This window comes from Pelobates fuscus, chromosome 5, assembly GCF_036172605.1.
Source record: "Pelobates fuscus isolate aPelFus1 chromosome 5, aPelFus1.pri, whole genome shotgun sequence".
NCBI classification, from domain to species: Eukaryota; Metazoa; Chordata; class Amphibia; order Anura; family Pelobatidae; genus Pelobates; species Pelobates fuscus.
Genome location: NC_086321.1, coordinates 225,942,172 through 225,959,455, shown reverse-complemented (window position 1 = coordinate 225,959,455; position 17,284 = coordinate 225,942,172).

Genomic DNA, 17,284 nt, shown 5'->3' with positions numbered 1-17,284 from the left:
CGATATAGCACCTGCTGGGACCTACAGCACCACTTCTTCTAAGGCTGACAGCCAACAAGAGGATGAGTTCATGAATGCCCAGTAGGTAACACTGATATCAGGGCTGGAAGGTAATGCCCAGTCAACCAAGGCTGATATAAAAGTCCTATTAATGCTATGTTTCAGGCCCACATGGCTGTTGCTAAGGAAGAGGCAGACAGGCTGTATACCAGCAATGAAAGAAGACCTGGGGGGCATATGAGTGGCGCTTAATACCGCACAGCAGGGGTAGGCAACCTTCAGCACCCCAGATTTTGTGGACTGCATCTCCCATAATGCTTTGCTGCCATTATGGCTGTAAGAGCCTTATGGGAGATGTAGTCCATGATGCCCTACAGAAAAAATGTGGTGAATTAAGCATACGGTTTGAGAATAGGCCTAAAAATAGGCCCAAAATGTTAGGATCACAGGAATGCATGAGGCTGCTTCTTCTGAGGAGCTATCTCACTATGTCTGGTGACTAATCTCTACATACTGCCCCCTAGACATAACAAGGAAACTGCTATCAGTCACTGGTTTTATCTGTATAAGGCACCTGCGATATTGGGGGCCACATAAGCATCTCCCTTTCTGGCCTTTGAGGGCTCCTAGTTATCCCTCTTTAGGGATCTTTCAAGATCAACATGCTTTGGAGGCAGTCTTTTTGCAACATTACAAAGATACTTTGGGAGGCAAAAATCCCATATAAATGGGGCCCTCACTGCTTATTAGCAGAATTAGCATATAGAGGTCGGTATAATCTAGTATTCTTGGGATGTGGGCATGAATACTAAATTGTGAGCAGCCAGGTAATAGTACCCAAACCACTATTAAAACAATTGATCTTCCAGTATTCCCAGTGGCTGCCAAAATCCACCTGGTATTATTGCATAAGGTTCTTGCCACCCCCTATGTATCTACACACAAGCAGGCATAGAGGAGTATCTTCCACAACAAAATTTAGGGGCAACCATATAGTTAATACACCTAGCTGTAGTAGTCTAATGACTGACTCAGCGTTATAGGGTCTTCAGTTTTAGTACAGAAAGGGTATACCAGTTTGTTACCCCAAGCTGTAGGGAGAAAAAAATGATTTGTAACTTACCAAATCCATTGTTTTCAAATGATGGCCTCTTAATCCTCATTTGTTGCCCTTGAAAATGAACAGTTCATAAAAATTTAAAAAAGACAAAAAAAAAATTATAATAACATTCTCGAACGCTCTGATGTGTTGAAAATTAATTCCTTTACAGTGCGTAGCTCCTCCATATGGTGGAACCACACTTTAAGAGGTAATGGAGTGATTTGCTTCCAAAACAGGGGATAATCCCTTTGGTGATGTTTAACATCCTCATTGTCATATATTTTTTTGTATATAGAGGTCTTAACTGTAGTGTGGTGTAGCAGCATAGGAGCAGGTTGGAAGGGGTTTTATTATCGCAATATTTCTACAGGACTATATACATTCTCCTCCAGTATGGTTGTTTTAGGGGCAATTCCAACAGATGTGGACACCTGAATATGATGACAGTGATTATCTGCTGAGGCATCAATGGCATGCAGTAGTTTAGGAACCAAATTGATAAGGGTTTATAAGCTGACTCTTGGAGTGAAATTAACCCTTAAGGCTTCATCCCACCTCCTGAAAATCTTTGGTAAAGGCTCCTTCTGGTTCTGAAGAGTCACATGCAAGTATGCTACTTTATGTTCCAAATGTTCGGGTGGTGAGCAATGGATGTAAGGTCCCTGTAGAGTAGAGGGTATTGTGGTATGGAGTTAATGATTGTGATACTTTTTATATAACACAATTGCTGCATAATGATGATCAGGGAGCCATCTAATAGAGTTGATAATATCTTAATTTTACCATTCCCAATCAAATGCTGGACTTGGAATGTGTAATGTCCCAATAGTTAAGAGTATGTGGCTGACTCAAGACCTGGTTGATTGAAACTTGGGTTTGAAGAACCATTCATGATGAAAGAAATTGAACATTCAAACATATCTTATTAAATATGGGATGAATGGTAAAAATGCCCCAAAAAGAAATATAATGAAGGGCATCTTGAATACTCTAGAATATGTATAATCTATACAAGTAAACAAAGAAGATAGACTAAGAACAACGACAAGAACCAAATGAATTACGTTTCTACATTAAATATACCACTGAAAACCACATAGGTGGCTCTAGACTTTATGAGGCCTTAGGCGAAACTCAAACATGAAACCCCACTAACATTAAAGTGAAAAAATAGAGTTGCAATACATGCACACATATACACATTGATGCACTGTCTACCTGTGTATGTGCTTGAGAGTGTGTGTCTGAGAGAGAGTATCCTTGTGTGTGTGAATGTATGTATCTAAGAGCATATTTGCATTTTTGTCTGGGACCGTATGTGTATGGAGTAGCTGCTTGAAGTGTGGTGTGTGTATGGGGGTCTGCCAGTGGCCTTTGTGCATCGTGTTTATGGCAAAGCTATGTTTCCTGACTCTGTGTGTATGATGAATGTCTTCAGTTGGTGACTGTGACAAAGTGAGTAAAGGGGTACCAGTGGCAGGGAGAGTTTGACAGGGCAAAGAGGGTAAATGGGACAGGGGGTGGGGGGGAGGGTTTGTGACAGTGAATGAGGGAGAGGAAGTATGACATGGTTTGATGAGGGAGTGTGACAGGGTGAGTGGAGGTAAATGTGTCAGGGCAATTGTGGCATGTTAGGAGGGACAAGTGTGACAGGATTAAGGGGGTTAATGTGACTGGGTGAGTGTGGCAAAGTTGACAGGATTAGAGGCATTAATGTGACAGGATAAGTGTGGCAGGGTTGGGGGGGAGTATGACAGAGAGAGATAAGGTGAATGTGAAAGAATTAGTGGAGTTAATTTGACAGGGTGAGTGTGGCAGAGTGAGGGTAGGTGAGTTTGGAGGGGGTGAGATTAACAGGATTAGGAGTGGTTAATGTGAGTGTGGATGCATACAGTGAGGGGATGCTAACAGTGTGTCTGGGGAGGCTGAAAGTGTGTGGGAGTATAGTGACACAACATAGTTGTGGGTGACAGTGTGTGGGGCACATGACACTGTGTGTGTGAGGGGGTTACAGTGTGTAGGAGGGAGGGTGACAGGGTGTATGAGGGGGTGATACTGTGTGTGGGGGGAATACTGTGTATGACACTGTGTGTGTGGGAGTATGGTGACACAACATTGTTGTGGGTGACAGCAGGGGCTGACTGAGAGCCTTTGGGGCCCCCGGGCAAAATAAGATCCCAGGCCCTTTGAATGCACAAATATATGTGCATTAAATAAATGTTAAAGGATCACTATAGTGTCAGGAAAACAAAGCAGTTTTCCTGACACTATAGTGCCCTAAGGGTGCCCCCACCCCCAGGGTCCCCCTCCCGTGGCTAGTCACATCCTCCCTCTCTCTGTCACTAGTCACCCCATCCCTCACTCTGTCACTAGTCACATCCTCCCTCTCTCTGTCACTAGTCACCCCCTCCCTCACTCTGTGAGGGGAACAATCGCTGCTAGGAGCCAGGGGAATCCATTCGGTACTTTGTTCGTTTTTCTCCTTTTACTGAATTAACCGGCAAAACCACCCAAACTTGTGGAACTATTTTGAGCAGCCCACTCACGGTGAACCGGTCACAGAGGACTTCCATAGTTTTTGAGAACCCCTGAACCGATCTGGGTGAAATTTGAATATGTTGGTCAGATCGGGGCTATCAGGGGACATATCATTAGTGGGAATACCTCATGTATAAAGGGGTGTTCCAGATATTGGGGAAAATTGTGATTTTTCTGCCTGGAGATAATCAAGTTATTACTTTATCAGACTTGATTATCTCCAGGGCTAGGGGAGGGAATTGTATGTTTGTGCTGGGTGTGTTTTATGATTTTACTGTACGTGATTGGTTATACTTTGTCCCTCCCTGTGGGATGTCCCCTTGCATGGGGACTTGCATAAAAGCCTGTGTGTGTTAATTAAAGCCAGTTCATTTTGTACCCTTCTTCTTGACTTCGGTTGATGTTTGGGGATTCGTATGCTTTACTAAGGGAATTATCTTGTAAAGCTATTTGTATTCGTATGGACTTCGTCTATTTCAACTACCGAACGGAGAGCTATACAGTGATACCTCGGTTCACGAACGCTTCTGTTCACGAACAACTCGGTTCACGAACAGAAAAGTTCGTAAAAATATGCTCCGGTTCACGAACTCCGCCTCGGTTCACGAACGGCCATTTTAATGCTAATTTCAGGCTGTCACATGGTCGGGACTTCCTGTAGGAAGACCGTGGAGAGAAGAAGCAAGAATAAGAGACACAGAAAGAAGTACTCTGCAAGCATTATAAGTGATTATACTGTATTTTATCACATACAGTACATACTGTACACAGAAAGAAGTACTCTGCAAGCATTATACAGTACAGTAAGTGATTATACTGTATTTTATCACATACAGTACATACAGTACACAGAAAGAAGTACTGTACTCTGCAAGCATTATAAGTGATTATACTGTATTTTATCCCATACAGTACATACTGAACAGTTCACTGGACACCCAATATGGCTCCCAAGAAGCATAGTGGAAAGAAGAAAGTGCGGAGCAGCAATAAAGGTGACAAGAACAGCAATGCAGGTGACAATGTGCAAAGTGGAAATGCAAGTGACAATGTGCAAAGTGGAAATGCAAGTGACAATGTGCAAAGTGGAAATGCAGTTGACAATGTGCAAAGTGGAAATGCAGTTGACAATGTGCAAAGTGGAAATGCAGTTGACAATGTGCAAAGTGGAAATGCAGTTGACAATGTGCGAAGTGGAAATGCAGGTGACAATGTGCAAAGTGGAAATGCAAGTGACAATGTGCGAAGTGGAAATGCAGGTGACAATGTGCAAAGTGGAAATGCAAGTGACAATGTGCGAAGTGGAAATGCAGGTGACAATGTGCAAAGTGGAAATGCAAGTGACAAGAATGTGCAGCGCAAGCATGGTGGCAAAAAGAAAGTGCACAGCAGTAGTAAAGGTGACAGCAAGGTTGTGAAGAAAATAACCATTGAGCTGAAGAAGGAAATTATAGAAAAGCATGACCGTGGTATTCGTGTGACTGATCTGGCTTCGGAGTACAAGATGGCAAAGTCAACAATTTCGACTATTCTGAAAAACAAAGCCGCCATCAAAGGAGCTGATGTTGCAAAAGGAGTAACAATGTTAACCAAGCAGAGGACACAAGTGCTGGAAGAGGTGGAAAAACTTTTGTTGGTGTGGTTGAATGAGAAACAGCTGGCAGGTGATAGTGTAAGTGAAGCTATGATCTGTGAGAAAGCCAGGAAATTGCACAGTGATTTACAGCAAAGAAGCCCCTCTACAAGTGCAGCAAGTGACGAATTTAAAGCCAGTAGAGGGTGGTTTGAAAAATTCCGCAGGAGAACTGGCATCCACAGTGTGATTAGACATGGTGAGGCTTCCAGTTCTGACAAGGCCGCAGCAGAAGCTTACAAGTTAGAATTTGCAGAATTCATGAAGACAGAAGGATACGTCCCTCAACAAGTGTTCAACTGTGATGAAACAGGGCTCTTCTGGAAAAAAATGCCGAACAGAACCTATATCACACAGGAGGAAAAGGCCCTACCAGGGCACAAGCCCATGAAGGACAGATTGACCCTTTTGCTGTGTGCCAACGCAAGCGCCGATCTGAAAATTAAACCACTACTGGTGTACCATTCTCAGACCCCTCGTGCATTTAGGGAACAAAATGTGAACAAGGCCAGACTGCCCGTCATGTGGAGAGCCAATGCCAAAGCTTGGGTCACAAGGCAATTGTTTATGGAATGGCTGCACGAGGTGTTTGCACCCACCGTCAGAAAATATCTTTCTGATAACCAGCTGCCTGAAAGGTGCCTTCTTCTGATGGACAATGCCCCAGCACACCCTCCAGCCTTGGTGGATGATATGGATGCTGAGTATGACTTCATCAAGGTAAAGTTCCTCCCCCCCAACACAACACCACTTCTGCAGCCCATGGACCAGCAAGTCATCTGCAACTTTAAGAAGCTGTACACAAAGGCGCTCTTCACTAGGTGTTTTAATGTCACTTCAGAGACATCCTTGACTTTGAAAGAATTCTGGAAGAAACATTTCAATGTTGTCCACTGCATTAACCTCATTGACAAAGCCTGGGAAGAGGTCACTTCCCGAACCCTAAGTTCAGCCTGGAGGAAACTGTGGCCAGAATGTGTCGCTGAACGTGAACATGACTTAGAAGGGTCTGATGCAGAGGTAGTGGAGGAAATTGTGTCCATGGGCAAGAATATGGGTCTGGACGTTGATGGTGCTGATGTGGAAGAGCTTGTTGAGGAACATAGGGAGGAGCTGACCACGGAAGAACTTTATGAACTCCACAGTGAGCAGCAGAAGGCACTTCTTGAGGAGCATTCCAATGAGGAGGAAGAAGAAAGGGAGGAGGTTAGCAGTGATGCCATAAAATCCATTATGCAAAAATGGAATGAGTGCCATGATTTCTTTGAAAAGCACCACCCCAACATTACTGTCACAAACAGAGTGTTAAATCTCATGAATGATAATGTGGTCTCTCATTTCCGGAGGGTTATGCAGCGCAGAAAGAGACAAGTGACATTGGACAGATTTTTCAGACAAACTGAGCCTGCAGCTAGGAGACAAAGGAGAGAGGAAACCCCTGAAGAAGATCTCCCTGATGTCCTTATGGAGGGGGACTCTCCCCCCAAACAATAACTGCCTCCCACCTTACTGTCCTCTCTTAATAAATAACTACAGTATACTGTACTTTACTAATGTGTATTGTCATTTGTTTCATATTTTTGGGCTTCAAAAACCCCCCAAAAAAAGTCAGCACGGATTAACCGGATTTACATTGAACCCTATGGGAAAATGTGCCTCGGTTCACGACCAATTCGGTTCGCGACCAGAGTCAGTTCACGAATTAAGTTCGTGAACCGAGGTATCACTGTATACCCTAGGCTCTGGCGGTTCGGGAGGAAACTACCGAAGGAGGTTTAAATACAATTGGTTTCCTTACAATCCTGTCACACTCGTCCCTCCTACCATGCCACAATTCCCCTGACACATTTACCTCCACTCACCCTGTCACACTCCCTCATCAAGCCATGTCATACTTCCTCTCCCTCATTCTGTGTCACAACTCCCCCCCCCCAACCCTGTCCATGTACCCCTTTACTCACCTTGTCACAGTCACCAACTGAAGACATTCATCATACACACACAGTCAGGAAACATAGCTTTAAATAAACACAATGCACAAAGGCCACTGGCAGGCCCCCATACACACACCACACTTCAAGCAGCTACCCCATACACATATGGTCCCAGACAAAAACGCAAATATGCTCTCAGAGACATACATTCACACACACACACACACACACACACACACACACACACACACAAGAATACTCTCTGTCAGACACACACTCTCAGGCACATACACAGGTAGACAATGCATCAATGTGTATATGTGTGCATGTATTGCAACTCTATTTTTTCACTTTGGTGTTAGTGGGGTTTCATGTTTGAGATTTGCCTGAGGCCTCATAAAGTCTAGAGCTGCCTATGACTGTGTGGGACATTGGGGTGATACTTTGAGGGAGGGGGTGATAGTGTGAGGGAGGGGGTGATGGTGTAAAGGAGAGGGATGATGTATGAGGGGGTAATACTGTGAGGGAGGTTGGGTGATGGTGTGAGGGAGGGTGTGATGGTGTGGGGGGGTGAGGGAAAGAGGAATAGGGGGTGGTGGCTTGAAGGAGAGGGGGTGTTGGTGAGTGGGAGGGGGTGATGTGAGAGGGAGGGGCCTGATGGTGTGAGGAAGGGGGGTGATGATGTGAGGAAGGGGGGGTGATGTAAGAGGGAAGGGGTGACAGTGTGAGGGGGGGTGATGGTGTGAGGGGTGATGGCGTGAGGGAGAGGGGTGATGGTGAATGTGGCGATGGTGAGAGGGGAAGGCGATGGTGAGAGGGGGGTGATCGTGTGAGGGAGTGGGGTGATGGTTTGAGGGAGGGGGTGATGGTTTGAGGGAGGGGGGTGATGGTTTGAGGGAGGGGGTGATGGTGTGAGGGGTGATGGTTTGAGGGAGGGGGGGTGATGGTGTGTGGGACATAGGGGGGTGATGGTGTGAGGGAGGCGGGGTGGTGATGAGAGGCGGGGTTGATGGTGAAAGGGAGGGGGTGATGGTGTGAGGTGTGAGCGACACAGTCTGCCCCAAGGCGGATTAGGCAGACGCGAGGTCCCAGCCAGCGTGAGGCCTTAGGCAGCCGCCTAAACCGCCTAATTAGAGAACCGCCTCTGGAACACCACTAGAGCTAAAACAAAAAAATAGCAAACAATAAAGAAAAGCAATAGGATCCTGTTCCCACAAGGCCTCAAATAACATTAGATTTAAATTATACAGTACCTTCTCAAAAGAGGTCAGGCAAGTGCATGCACATACTAAGGATGTGAGAAGCATACCCCAAAAATAATCTGGATTCATTCAAGCCCATTTTGACTTCATAATATGTGTATTAACCCATTCACTACCGAGCACTTTTTTTTTTTTTTTAATTCTTAGTAGTTACATATCAGACTCAAATGCCACAACAGCGTACATAGATCTATACAGGTTAGACTGTGGCATGAGTAATTGCATATTTTTCATTTATGAACAAGCTTAATGTATCTAATGAGGTTTGGTTGAGTATTTTAATATGAGTATGTAGCAAGAGTGTGTTACACGATAGTAGCATGTGGTAAACAGGCTAGGTACAAGATATAAATAGTATCCTGCTCGGCTGTCCTTTAGTGTAGGCGAGAGTACTGCACAGTTAATATGGTGTCTGGTACAGTATAATAGCATAGTGCATATACATAGAGCGTGTGTTGTGATAAAAGCTTTTGAGGTAAGCCATTGCAGTATTACTAGTGGGGTGAACTCCTGGGTGCCCCAATATGTCATGGAGTGTGTGTATATAGAGGCATGCGAACAGAAAATCAACTATGGCATAACATTAAATTAAGTTAAATGAAATTAACGGTATCATCAGCGCGGGCATAGAAGGGCAGCATACGGAACGTGTCCTTGAGGATGCGGGTGCTGCACACAGGGTGATTTGGTGGTATCAGCCAATGCCTCAGCTCTGCATTTTGGGAGAGTCTCTGGGCGTTGCTGTATGATGGAGGTATGCCAGGGTGTTTCCTCTCTCCCTCTGGGCCTTTGAGGGGGCCTGTATCTGGGGTCCGTGGAACTAGGCTATGGTATATATCAAGTCCCTCTCTGCCGGGTGACTGTGGGGGCCTGGAGTTGTCCGCCTCTGGGTGCGGGTGCCATGACTCAGCCGTCCTGAACCTGTAACCGTGTTGCGGTGCGGTGGTCAAGCGATTGTGATTGGGATCGGCAGGCTGGACCGTGCGGCTGGAGTAGGGTCACCCCTGGTGCGGTGGGCGTTTGAGGAGGTCCAGCGCTTGATTTTGGTGGTTCCCTCCGCTTTGCTGCCATGTGTGGGAGTGTTGTGTGCTTTCCCCTCCCCTCTTCTTACTCTGTTCCCCAACCGGAGCTGCAGGCTGTTGCTGAGGGTCGGGTGGTGGCTGTCGAGGTGAGTGGATTTCCGACAGTTGTAGGGTGCACTGTTGAATTCTATGCTTGAGCTTTAGCCAGAAGTTGCTGAATATGCGATCCAGGTTGGACAAGGAGCCGTGCTTCTCCTCATGGCTTTCTGGGGTCTGCATGGTCTCCGCCATCTTAGGTAGGCCTCTCAACTCTCCGGCTAGTTTCCTGGTTGCATCTGCCATGCCAGGGAGGCCCCCCAGGGGTGAACCGGGATCACGCCCACCGGTCCGGAGGTGGGGGGGGAGGGGATTGCGGGGTGCCCGCTTGTAGCAGACGGTCACCTGATAGCTCCAACTGGGAGATAGGCCGCCACTCCCCTCCAGCACACGCCAGGCCACATGCCCTTGCGGGTTCGTCTGGCTGACTGCTGTCCTCTCAGGGGCTGGTTCACCGGTTCACCGTGAGGACTGAAAGCTAGTAAATCGCTTAAATGTCTCGTTTTGGAGCTGTATGTTTTCAAGAAATGCCTTAGTATCCAAGATTAGTGAGGAGCTCCAGCAAGGCACCTCTTCCCTCCATAACAGTCAGGCCCCCCACCACCGAGCACTTTTTGATTGAAAAATTATCAGTATAAAATGTATCTGAAGCAAGGGATGCATAGCTAACATATAAAAATATAACACAGCAGTTTCGTGTATAGATTGCTTTGCAGACAAACTTTTTAATTATATAAATGTACACATTTCTTTTCTTATTAGTTCATCCTTCGTAAAAACCATTGGAAAATGAACAGCTTTAGATCGTATAGAGGGTCCTTTATCTTGAAATATTTCACACAGTGTCTGAAATGCTAGTATAAAAGCAAAAAAATGTGTAAATAAAAAAGGTAAATACCTTGTTTATAGGTATTTGTAAAAACTTGGAAGGCATTAGTTACAGTGCAGCTAACTAAAAAGTGCAACAGAATGTAAAAAAAAAGGTCTCCATCTGAGTATATGCTCACATACAGTACAGTTAAACTATATTTTTCTAAAATAAAGGTATTTAAAAACTGCTAAAGCAATCTTTATAAGCCTCTGGAATGCTAATGTGATGCACACAGTGAAGTGGTACAGTCCATTCCCTTCTCTACCTTTCTCTACCTTTCTTGACTGTAAGAACGGTATCACCCAGTGAAACTACCTGAATTATATAAAAGCAGGGGGTAAGGTTAAATTTTCAGAAACTTTACTGACTCGTTTTGGCAAAGCAGCACCTAAATAAACATGAAAACCCACAAGATTTCTGCCTGTCTGGATGCAGCTAAAAGGCTTAAATCCAGAACTGAATTCGGAAAATAGAAATAAATAAAAACTGGATTGCTAAGATTCAGACCCAAAAATCTGAACTGTGTGCATGCTGGTAACAAATAGTTGCAAAAAAAAACTAAATTTGTGGAACTTTAGCTAACTTGCGACCATAAAAGGGTTTTAAAAAATGTATTAATGGCAGTCACTATTACTCCTGTATACCTATTGAAAGGCTAAAATAATTTCTTATGAAATTGCATGACTTGCCTTGGGTAGCAGACCAGGGTAATAAAATAATAAAGGGCGAGCTATGCCAATTGATATGTAAAAGTTTGTGAATTTTTGGGATGAGTTTTCCCTATAGAAGCTCTACCCCCCTGCTGACCTATGCTGTTTCCTGTTAGAGCGATGCTGCCACGACAACCAGCACTTCTGTTTTTTCGGCCTTCCCAGTTGTTTCCAGCAGCAGCCATGGACTCGGCTTCAGCCTCTCCGACACGGCCTGCAGATTCCTTGCAGCTTCAATTGGGGCCCCAACCGCCCACAAGGCCTCTGACCCGGTTCCTGACTCTGACACTGGCTTCCTTCCTCAAGACGTGGCACGCACACATATGTACACGTGGGAACCCGTTTGCAGCGTTCTAACGTTTGGGCCTAACTAAGGCAGGGATTTGCTCCCTGTGTTTAGCATACTTTGTACAGTTCGTTAAAATTCTGTTAGTTTAATTCTGTTCGTTTAATTCCATTTGTTTAAATTAAATCATTAGTTTCAATCCATTTGTTTAAATCCATTCGTTTAAATCCATTTGTTAAATTCCACTCCAAAAATCACTCCACGAAGAGAACATGTGGCTCTCCCTCCAGCTCCAGTGAAGACATTAGATCTATCTCACCTTCTGAATCTCTCATAACCGCTACCCCCGGGTCTCTGAGATCTTAGACCATTCCTAAATTGGCAGCAGAACTATGCCATAGGAATGTTACTTTCCCGGCCACAGCAAGGAAAGCAGGACTCTTTAATTTATTAATGGTCCACTAGAATGCCATAATTTACTCTCGGCTACAAACGACCCATCTGTTGTTGACGAGTTGCTAGGGAGAGAGACCACATCAGGTTTTATGATTGGTCCTTTTCCACGCCCTACTTTTTCCACATGGCATATGAACCCTATTGGAGTGGTTACCAACAGCACATCTAATAAAAAATTTTGATTATCGATTTGTCCGCACCTCATTCTTCTAAAAACCCTAGATAAAAATTCACTAATACTGGCTGAAGAATTATCTCTCCATTATGACTCCGTGGATCATGCCATACCAGCTATTCTACTGTCCGGTGAACAAGCATGGCTCAGTAAGATGGATATAACTAACGCATTCAAATTACTACCGATCCATCCGTCTCTCTGGCACATCCATGGCATCAAATGGAGAGATCACTATTACTTCGCCATCAGACTCACTTTCTGCTCCAGGAGCAGCCCGAAGCTGTTCGACATATTTGCAGAAACTCTTTGCTGGCTGCTCCTGAATACGGTCAATGCCCTACGGTAATACACTATTTGGACGATTTTCTATTGGTCGAGGCAGGTTCCCTCATTCCACATAGTATCATTAGCACTACTGTACTGTCTTCGTCACTAGGTGTCCCATTGTCCCCTGACAAAACAATAGGCCCCAAAACACAGTTGGTATTCCTGGGTATCTCACTAGACTCAGTATCTATGCAGGCACGCCTCCCCGATGTGAAATTGATGCGCAATAGACATGAACTGTGCCAGTTCCTCCAAAAGGTTCTGGTACACGGAGGGATCTCCAGTCTCTACTGGGATACCTCAATTTTGCGATGCGTATCATTCCACAGTTCAGATCCTTCATCTCCAGGTTACTTAACCTCCTACCCGGCATGCCAGATATTGGAACCATAGTCCTCAACCCCCCAGCCGTAGCCGATTTACTCATGTGGAAGCACTTCCTCACAGAGTGGAATGGCATCTCCATGTTCATTCCCCCACTGACCGAGCACTCCCCTGTTATTTGGACTGATGCAGCAGCCCACTCGGGGTTTTCTGCAATTTTTGGTAACCACTGGTTCAGGGATGTTTGGCCTCAAGAAACACTTGCCTTATCGGCCTTCAGGGAAACTTCAGCCCTTTTCGAGATCCATCCATTGTAGCAGCACCTCATACTTGGGGACATCTGGGGGTTAAGAAGGCAGTCAAGTGTTTCTCAGATAATTTGGCGGCTTGCGAGATAGTCAATAAAGGGCGCTCTTCCTCCTTGACCATAATGCGGTTAATACAGAAACTGACGTGTGTCACGCCGCCACTCACTAAGGGGAATGCCGTCGATCTCCTACCTGCCAGGTCTTTGCCTGCCTGGTCCGCTTATACCCGGCGGGCACGTCTCGGTCTGGCGGCATTCCCACGTGGAGATGGGAATGCCGCCAATCACCCACCCATGGTGGTGGCTCCTCCTCTCAGCAGCTGGGTCTGTAATCATTAAAGACGCTGGCCGCTGCAACTGTAAAATACTTAAGGGTTTCCTGTTTAACCCTTAAAGGGGCAGACCATTAATTATCTCATGGGTGTGTTACACACACGCCCATGATCACATGTTTCCCTACAGCCTATCAATGAACATCTTAAGCTATTTAAGCATAATTTGTCCATTTCTCTGTGCCCTGGCGTGGTTTCCAGTTGGTTATCCGAGAGCGCGTTCTTGTATTGATTTCTTGTGTATCTGACCTATTGACTATCCGATCTCTGTATTCCTTTATTCCTTGACCTATGGCTTGGCTCCTGACTATTCTGATATCTTAATTCCTTGACCTGTGGCTTGTTCATCGTTTGCGTTATTTCTTTGTCTTGGCTTTTCCCTGTCTTGTGACTTTTTGCCTTTATATGTTAAATCTGGTCATTCTAAGGCCTGGTAATATGTCTTAGGTATTTATTTATATCTACTTAAGTTCTGCGTGTTGGGCATCTACAGTAATCCTGACAACGTAGCTGGCCGTCAAACTACAATTTTTTCTGGTGTGCGAACACATTCCGGGCATTCATAATACAACAGCTGACGCTTTGTACTGGTCTAACTTTCAGGCATTCTAAAAGGTGCATCCCTTCGCCAACGAGCTCCCATTAAGAATCCTGACATTTCCTGAGTTATTCACGCAACGCTCTGTCTGCGAACAACAAAACAGCTTAACATAGGGCTTTGACTGTTTTCCACAAATTTGGTGGGGAGTTTCACATTTCAGATAATTACTCTATCGAGACCATGGTGGCTTTTGCCTCTTTTTTGCCACCTACACCTCAAATTAGCACATAACACTATTAAATTATATCTTACGGATATACAGCACCATGTCCTCACTACCTTTCCCAATCACCCACCTTTTCTTTCCACTTACTCCATCAAAACTATTCTTAAAGGCATCAACAAAATAGATCAACCTCCTACTACCAATAGATTACCCATAGACGGAACCATATTCAGGAACATATCAGACCTATTGGACACAAATACCTTTAATGCCCAGACCAAATCTATCTACAAAGTAGCCATTTACATCGCCTTCTACGGCTTCCTCAGACCCGGAGAGTTCACTGTGGTCTGTCAAACGGATGTCAGCTCCTGTTTAAAAATATCAGACATAACCAAACACGGCGACCATTACGTTATGTCATTACAGTCATCTAAAACCAAGCACACAAACTGCCCAACTATAATCCCTCTCTTTCCTACAGAGAATCTCTGGTGTCCCGTTAAAATACTTAACATATTTCTATCCACGCACTTCAGTCTCCCACCTAACTCACCCCTACTTCTTCTTCACGGACACCCACTTACCACTTCCAAATTCATATTCCACGTTAGAACACTACTGCTCAGAATTGGGGCAGCCACCACAGCTCCCAGTATGGACACACCAGTCCATATCATTAAAAGACTGGGCAGATGAAAATCCTCTGTCTACAGCACATATATCCCGCAGCCTGAGAAAGAACTCAGGAAAGCTTTTAATGTTTAGCATTGTAATTATGTAATAAAGTGTGTTTTCCTGCAATATCTTTTGCCCTCTTTATTACAGGCCTACCTGTACGTTGGTTCTGACCACAAGTAAAAGGCCATAGGCCCATAGGCATGTGCAGCCTATTGTAAAGGGTGTGCACCCTAAAGCACAAACACACACGCCGCGTATATATATATATATATATATATATATATATATATATATATATTGTATATATATATATATATATAAATATATATATATATACACATACACATACACACACATATACTGCTGTGTGTGTAGGCGCTGTGTGTGTGTGAAGGCGCTGTGTGTGTAAGGGCGCTGTGTGTGTGAGGGCGATGTGTTTAAGGGTGCTGTGTGTGTAAGGAGTGCTGTGTGTGTAAGGGCGCTGTGTGTGTAAAGGCGCTGTGTGTGTAAGGACGCTGTGTGTGTAAGGGCGCTGTGTGTAAGGGCGCTGTATGTGTGTGTAAAGGTGCTGTGTGTGTGAAGGCGTTGTGTGTGTGTGTGAAGGCGCTGTGTGTGTGTGTGAAGGTGCTGTGTGTGTGTGTGGGCGCTGTGTGTGTAAGGGCGTTGTATGTGTAAGGGTGCTGTGTGTGTGTGTAAGTGTGCTGTTAGTGTGTATATGTGAGGGTGATGTGTGTGTGTGAGGGTGCTGTTAGTGTGTGTGTGTAAGGGTGATGTGTGTGAGGGTGCTGTTAGTGTGTATGTGTAAGGGTGCTGTGTGTGTGCTGTATGTGTAAGAGTGCTGTGTGTGTAGATGATGTGTGTGGGGGGGTGCTGTTTGTGTGCTGTATGTGGGTGCTGTGTGTGTGTGCTGTATGTTTGGGGGATTGTGTGTATTGTGTGGGGGCCTTTTAGTAAATATCCCCCCTCCCTTCTTACCTTATGTAGGGAGGGGCAACCTTGCTGCTGCTGCCTTCCCTGGTGGTCCAGTGGAGGTGGGGCAGATTGCTTAATATCCCCCCTCCCTTCTTACATTATGCCTGGAAGGGGTATAATTTCTGCTGCTGCCTTCCCTGATGGTCCAGTGGAGAGTGAACTCTAGCCTGCGGGGCTAGAGTTCACTCTCGCGAGACCTGAGCATTGCCGCGCCAACGTTCAGATCTCGCGAGAGGAACCCGGCGGAGCTGCTGGCAAGAGCTCCCCGGGTCCTCTCCTGCTCCCTCCCTGCCTGTGGGTCAGTGAGGAGGGAGGCTTAGAGCAGAGCCGGCGCTCGGATAGCGCCAGCTCTGCATGAGCCGACAGGGGAGATCCTGAGATCTCCCCTGCCGGTCTCAATACATAGGCATGCTGCGGGGATTAGGGTGTGCACAGGCACACCCGGCACACCCCGTGCGCACACCTATGCCTAGGCCTGAATTTGTGGGAGGAATTTTCCCTATATAAGCTTTACCCCCCTGTTTCCTGTTAGAGCGGCCCCTCCCACCACTCCCTCTAATAACTTACTATCATCATTACATTACCTCTGGTGGGCCCTCTTTATTACAGGCCTACCCGTACGTTGGTTTTGGCACACCACTACCAACTTTCACCCTCTCCTCTATTTTCATAGACAAATTAAGTTCCACAAATATATATATATAAAGCCTATATATTAAACCTGTAAAAAGTTTTTCAATTAAATTCTTTCATTTTAGTAAAGGTCAAATAAACATCCAAACTACCCCAACAAAAATATTAAAAAGAAAAAGAGGATGCAAATATGATTTTTTTTTAAAATACAAAAAACAACTCAAAAAAATAAATCCAAGAGAGCTTACTGATGGCTCTGACCAGGCTGACCATTCAAAGTGGGACAGTACTTTATAAAGGCCTTTCAAAACTTTGAATATTGAATGCAGCCCTAATGTACATTAATACACATTACTGGTTGGCTTGGTTTCTAAACTTTCTATCTCTTCATTCATGTATATGAATGTATAGGGTAATGCATCCCTTGTATTTACAGTTAAGTCTGGAAATATTTGCATACTGACTCAATTTTCATAATTTTGTCTCTGTACACCACCACAATGGATTTGAAAAGAAACAACTGAGATGCATTTGAAGTGCAGTCTTCCCGCTTTAATTCAGGGTTCAGGGTTGAACAAATATATTGTATAAAACGTTTATGAATTGCAACCATTAACATACACAGTCCCCTTATTTCAGAGGCTCAAAAGTAACTGGACAAATTAACACAATCATAAATAAAATGTTAATTTGTAATACTTTGTCGAGAATCCTTTGCAAGCAATGACTGTTTGAAGTCTGGAATGCATGGGCATCATCAAACACTGGCTTTCCTCCTTTGTGATGCTTTGCCTTCAGTTGATGTTTGTTCGTGGGTCTTTCTGCCTTGTGTTTTGTCTTGAGCAAGTGAAAT